The sequence below is a fragment of the Lactuca sativa genome, chromosome 4 (assembly GCF_002870075.4).
Source record: "Lactuca sativa cultivar Salinas chromosome 4, Lsat_Salinas_v11, whole genome shotgun sequence".
Classification (NCBI taxonomy): domain Eukaryota; kingdom Viridiplantae; phylum Streptophyta; class Magnoliopsida; order Asterales; family Asteraceae; genus Lactuca; species Lactuca sativa.
In genome coordinates, this window is record NC_056626.2 from 176,998,354 (window position 1) to 177,005,881 (window position 7,528).

General features: G+C 27.5%; 1 long non-coding RNA gene across 1 annotated transcript; it reads right to left on the reverse strand.

Moving 5' to 3' along the window:
• Positions 1-1,768: 1,768 nt before the first annotated feature.
• LOC122197720 (uncharacterized) lies at positions 1,769-5,928 on the reverse strand. Its single transcript, XR_006191373.2, has 5 exons — positions 5,204-5,928; positions 4,197-4,248; positions 4,051-4,119; positions 3,441-3,540; positions 1,769-2,101 (listed from the first exon to the last, which is right to left on the reverse strand). It is a non-coding gene; the product is annotated as an uncharacterized LOC122197720 (long non-coding RNA).
• Between the last annotated feature and the right edge of the window lie 1,600 nt (positions 5,929-7,528).

Here is a 7,528-nt window from a genome sequence, read left to right on the forward strand (position 1 = left end):
CATTATCAGTTTAAAACTACAATTTTTGAACAGTTTTGACAACACACTTAAATTGTTAATTTAAATATAACATTACAGGATCAACTTCAATATGAGTTTCAGTTCCACTTGATAAACCCAAAGAATATTTTGTGAATAGCTAAAAGTGATAAATTGTAGTGCTAAATACAAAAACTAAATTGTAATATCAATTGAACTAAAATATTTCCTAAATATATTTTTATAATCCTTAAACGTTTTCAAATAAGTAGCTTAAAATAACTTACAATAACAATAGTTAAAAATAACTTTGTATAAATGATTATATTGTTACATTTTAAATTAAAAAAAATTGTTTGATGTTTTAAATAATTACAATGATAGAAATTAAAACGTTAAACAAATAAATTTTAAAAAAATTAATTAACAATGACAACAACTATAAATGACATTAAACCATATATTATATTTAATTTTTATTCATGTGTAACCTGCATGTATAGGTCATTCAAAAGATTGAGATTATGCAGTCTTTATATATATATATATATATATATATATATATATATATATATATATATATATATATATATATATATATATATATATATATTATCATATAATTCAAAATAATCAATATATTATATCAACTTACTATACAAATTATTATATCAAATATAACAACGTTATATTTTAAAAAACATATATTTGTAAATATTTCAGCTATATGGACACTTCTGTGCAACGCGCGAGCATTCGTCGTGTGTGTGTGTGTGTATATATATATATATATATATATATATATATATAGAGAGAGAGAGAGAGAGAGATAGAGAGAGTTCAATAAAGAACCATAATTATTGGTTCTTAAGGAACCAATTTTTTTTCAAGTTTTAGAGCTTATTTTTATATATAAATATAACATATAACGGTTAGCATAGTTTAAGGAAACATGTTTGATTGGAAAACACATGTTTATATAACATATGACGATTAACTGTAAGAAAAATCCGTTATCCATTTCCGTCAGTACCCTAAGTGGTTTGCGGTAAAATAAATATGTGGATGAGAATCATTCTTTCATTCTCAACCTTTTTTTTTCAATTATACCCACCCCTATGTATATATATATATATATATATATATATATATATATATATATATATATATATATATATATATATATATATATATAAGAATGATCATTTAAGAATATATATTTTACTAGGAACCTGAGAACTCATTTTAAACCATTAGATCAAGAAAATAGAGGGTTTAGATTTTTTATGGCACTTTTGTAAATAAATGGAAAAATGAGACGTGGGGGTATCTGGATTTTTCGACCCAGGGGTGTAATTGGAATTAAAATAAGTCAAATCTTTTTTTTTGAACGGCTAAGAAATTTATAAAAACCAGCTAGCAGGAAGCAAGCAAAGTAAAATTGCAAAGAGTCGTGGATCATTGGATTTTGTAACCACAATGTCCAAGTAATGTTACTTCTAATAAGTCTAAGTCAATTTGTAAACCAATCAAAAGAATGAATTACAATGCTTTCAAAATTATACTTCTCTTCAAATTCGGTGTCTGGAAGACAACCTTGTTCCTATACTGCCAAATCATCCAAATTGTGTTCAAAACTATGGTCTCCAATGATTTCTTCTTATTTCTTCCCAAAAAAGTAGAATCTACCCATGCAAAAATCTCTTCAATGTTAGAGAAAATAGGAAAAGGAAGATCAAACTATTTAATGACCTTCTCCTATATTTTATCAGCCACATCACAACTAACAAAAACAATAATAAATCAAATATATTTCACTCTCCAAAACAAATATCGTAATTACATATCATCGATAATCACTCAACTTCTCCCTTTGTCGATTCGTTTCCCCTAAAAGCACCACCTTCTGGAATCCATGTCATCTTCGGCCATCAACTCTCTATCCTCTAGATTGTCCGCTACAAATCGAAGAGTCAACAAATCTCTAACGCCCTCACAAAACTCACGAATTAGGTTTTTGACAGCCGTTAATGGTGCTCCCCGTAAATGTCAATATCAAGCAGTCGTCGTCGTCTTTGAGTCTGTGTTTTGCTTTGGAAAATTTTTTGCCTTCTTCTTTCTCCTGGTAATCACTTCATCAATTTCAGATACACGACTTTCTATGGTTAGATAAAAGGTGTTGATCTGCTCAAATCGTTTATACTTCACATTTTAGGATGACCGTTTCAGATATGGATAGAAAGGGTGTTTGAAAACTTGAGACCATTTCGATGATTTTATACAATAAAATATTTAGTTTTAGACGTGTGGTCTTCCCGAGGCCATGTTGATGATTTTTTAGGCGTTTTCTCTTTTGTAGTAAACACTTTTAAAATATATTTATATTCATAGGAATTGTTAGTTAATGATTTAAAATATCAGTACTTTTCAATCAAATATCTCTTTTTAAGTCGTTATCATATTAATATCACAAAAAGTTTTATATATATATATATATATATATATATATATATATATATATATATATATATATATATGCAAAAAATGTACTTAATTATAGAAATACTTTATTTATATGTAAATATATGTTTATTTTTTGGAGAAAATGTATAAATATATGTATTTTTTGAACAAATTAATATGATTAATGGTAAAATATGTATTATAGAAAATAGTAACTAAATCTATATAAAAAAGATTAGCAGTTATATATATATATATATATATATATATATATATATATATATATATATATATATATATATATATATATATATATATATATATATATATATATATGGTTGAGATCGGTTGAGAACTCATATTTTCCTGAGTACCTGAGAACTAAAAGTGGAACGTTGGATCAAAAGTAATTCATAAGGACATGATCGTCATCTTACCAATCTCATTTAATGTTTATTTTTTTTGTTATTTAATATATTAATATAAATGTCTAAAAATTTACATCAAAAATCAAATTTTCCGTTTTTTTTAAATATAGTATTTTTCATTTTTTTAAAATGCTGATTTTATAATTTCTTTTACAGAAAACATGATTTTTTGAAAAAAATTGAAAAAATTATTTTTTTAAAAAAATTGCAATTTTTATAAAAAAGCTGCATTTCTTTTCAAAAAATTGCAATTTTCTAATGAAATCGGCATTTTTTACAAAAAAAAATGCAATTTTTTTAAAAAAACTGCATTTTTAAATAGAAAAACTGCAAGTTTTTTAAAGAAAGTTACATTTTTTTCAAAAAAAAACTGCATTTTTTTAAAAGAAAAAGTAAATTTTTAGGTGCATATATGCGTATTTTTTCAAATGCATATATGTATATTTCTTGTAATATAATATTTGTAATTAAATCACAAAAAAATCTCATTTTTATTAATTAATCTATAAACATAATAGTACAAGCATTTTATTTGATACAAAATAAAATATAAAAAATAAAAAATATTACCAATTTCAAAGAGTTTTCATGTCTTCCTGTCTATATTTCCTTATTTTCTTCAATTTATCGTTTTTCACCTCTTCAATATTGACCACAATTTCTTCCAAATCTACAAAAAAATTAAAAAAAAATGATTGATGCAAAAACACTCACAAAAATACATATGTGGTTTTCATGTAATTAACATATGAATCACATGCGATTCACATATGAATCACATGCGATTCATATATGAATCACATGCGATTCACATATGAATCGCATTTACATTTGACATCATGTGTAAATCACATGCGATTCACATATGAATCACATGTGAATCGCATGTTATTCACATGTGAATCGCATGTGATTCACATGTGAATCGCATGTGATTCACATGTGAATGTGATTTACGTGTGAATCACATGTGATTTATTTATGAATCACATGTAAATGTGATTTACATGTGAATCATATGTGACCAACTTGTGATTTACATGTGACTTACAGGTTATTCATATGTGAATTACATGTGAATCACATGTGATTCATATGTGAATAATATGTAATTTATGGATCAAGACATCAAGTATCCAGGCAAGTTTTGATTTAGAAAAAATAGACCAAACCAAAATACCTTGATTATAGCCATATATGGCTTCTTGTTTGGTCCTTTAGTATAAGCAACTAACAACATACAATCCTCCTGCACATCCACAAAGACAGATGATACATGAATAATAAACTATTTTTATAGTAAATCAATGGTTTTCAACTACATACCTGCTTTATGCAGTAGGTTGCAGAAAGAACAACCCAAGACATCACCCAAAATCTACAGTTGGTGAAAACTATGATATCATTTTTTTTCATATTCGAGGATAATCTTCACACCATATGAAACAAACACGCATAATATATACTTAGAACAACATTTCTTGATATTACTTCATGGAAACAAACTAAAAAATTTAAAATTTTCACCCAATAGAAATCGAATATTATATTTCCTGATTAGCAAGAATCAACGGAAGAAGGCACCACATGACGAAGTAAATTATAACTACAACTATCAAGGTATTGATGAAAATATAGAATAAGTGAATAATTTTACAAATAATGAATAAACTAAAAGTGGGTAATTTGACCAATAAAATAAAAAAATATTGTGATAAACCTGCCATAAACGAATGGTGTAAGTTTTGGATTGACAACTTTTTGCATGTCATACCAGAATACCAATCAAATGAAATCAATTAAAAAAATATTAAATGGAAATAAACATAAAGAACATACAAATAAAACAAGAGGGTTCATAGTACCATGAACAGGCTCAAGAGATGATAGAGAAAGTAGCTCAAACTAATGTATTTTCTATTTAATTAATATTAACATACAAAAATGTAATGAATATAATACATTTCAAAACCTGTCAAAAGCAATAGAATAATCCAAGCAGGTAATGTTTGATTCCATTCCAGTTTGTTGGTGAAAAGGTAGAATGGTGCAAATGAAAGGCTCCTAGAAACTATTTTCATTCGGTCTTTATCACTTACTGCAAATTAATGCACAATCACAAACCCTGCGTAGTAAATTAAACTTTCAAAGCCCTAATTTTGAACAACATCATCCTTGAAAACAAATACGTTAAAACTAAAACAAAGAAAGCAGTAAGCATCAAAAATCGATAATAATCATCAGGTCTATGAGTGATCCGATTTTCAGATAACCACAAATATATACTTAATAAGTAATTTAAAAACATTTAGCTTCAACAAAATCAACATTACCTGGATCCATACAAGTTCCAAACACAAACAGCTCAGCCACCATTCTCTTAGTTCTTCGAAATATACTCTTCATAAATGGCCTTACAAACGCATAAATAATGGCCTATAAATAGTTGCCATCAAAAGAGAAACATCTATGAACGAATATATTTATACAAAATCAAAAACTAATTTACTGAATTGGAACTATAAACAAAAGTTTGAACTTATAAATCGAGAAAAGCTAGGAAGAGGTTATAAATACCTACCAGAAGACCAAATTCAAAAGATGATACAATTAGAAACATAAATCGAAAGTGCAAAGATTAGATTTGGTGAATTGTTGCAATAATCATATGCCTTTTGTGAAGAACTTGTTCCGATACACCCTCAATATATAAAATTGAGGCACCATCGCCGCCCTGAAACTCCTCAATAAGCTGTCACAGTTGATCGGCTAGTGAATTGAACCTCAAATGCGATTGGAAGGTTGTTTCCATATCTATCGGATCGATAGAGGAATCAGAGGGAGGGCCGGTTATTAGAGGGCGGAGGGAGGCAGACGATGGGGAATGATTGAACAAGGGTGCCAACTGACGGAGGAGACCATGGATTTTGGTCGACGGTTTTGGATTGGGGGAACGATCGTTGATGAATCTGTAACAGATAAAAGGGATGCTAAGACGATGAACAAATCGAGGGATTTGGGATAAAGAGGGCATCAGTTGAATTTGGGGGAATGATTGATATCCAAGATTAATTTTTTTTAATACCCGTATTACCCTTATGATTATGTTTACATAAACCTAATATGCCACTAAACACAGTCATATTTACAAAATACGCCATTGATCATCTAACCATCAAAACGATTGATCCAACGCTCCATTTTTAGTTCTCGGGTTCTCGGGAAACTATGAGTTCTCAAATGATATATATATATATATATATATATATATATATATATATATATATATATATATATATATATATATATATATTAACTCAAAAGTATACTTAAAAGACATACAATAGCCGATGATAATTGTGTGTTTTTTGAACATGAGTTCAATGACAATGATAGACCAAACACAAAAATAAATTTTGTGGCGGAATATATACAAACTATAGAATTAATTAAACTATCCCTATAATAAAATAATTAAAATGTTATATACTGATATAATTTTAAAAATACGTTAAATAAGTCCGTTATCTAAATAAAGATTAGAAGGATAAGAAACAGAAGATAATAACATATCCGCAGAAGGCGGAGCTCATTTTAATCTAATTTTGTTACTCGATCAGCCCTATTCATAACAAAAGAGAATTTTATAATTAAGAAAACTAGAAAAGTGACTTTTATGTTCTCCCTCTTTCCAAAAGTGGGTTTGTAGTTATCCTTATTGATCTTTCTTTATAGTATACAAGATATATAAAAAATATTATAGTTATAAAAAGAACCCATAAGTTCGCGTCATTTTCATTTAAGATTGTGGCAAATGGATATAATTCGGTGGGAAGCATATAATGGATCTTAAAATGGATAATATTGTTCTTTAAGTTTTAAGTTAAATAGGAAATATTTTTTATTCGTTACTGTTAATCTTAAATTCTTGATGTATTTGAAGGTAAATTGAATTTCTAATAATGGAGATTTAACTACAGAAAAAAACAAATTAAGAATAATAATAATCTAGTTGCGTGTGTAAACACATATATAAATAGTGCTGATTTGATTTTTGATATAATCGACAAAAATATCATTAATTATTAGGAAAAAAAATTGTTATTATAAACAGATAGAATTGAAGAAAGAAGGAATGCGACAACACCTGTGAATGGAGTGTGGGGATGACCTATTTTTTGATGGAATGTTGAAAACGTGGACTTAAATTTCTTCATACAAATAAAGATGTTTAAAAATAACAGCAGCCGTCATATAAACAATAGCACCGTCTAAATATTGGTGTATGGTTTGTAAAAATTGGTTTAATTTTTTTTTTTTTTTTTTTTTTTTTTTGTCTTTTGGAGACTTCAAATAAATTGAGCAGAAGCATACTAATTATATTTCAGTGAGCACCCCGAATTCGAGCTTTTTTACAGGGCAAAACCAGTCCCATAAGGATTTTTACGGAACAATTCCCCACATATGGAACCACAAGAGATAGTTTAAGGGAATCGAACTCTCAACCCTACGTCCCATATAGGTATAAAACCCAGTGCGTCAACACAGCTAGGCTAGATATCACTTGCTATTCAGTGTTAGAATTTCAATCTGATAATTAGTATTATGAACTAATAATGAATTATTTAGTGTTGCCAAACAACCGAGTGAATAGATAA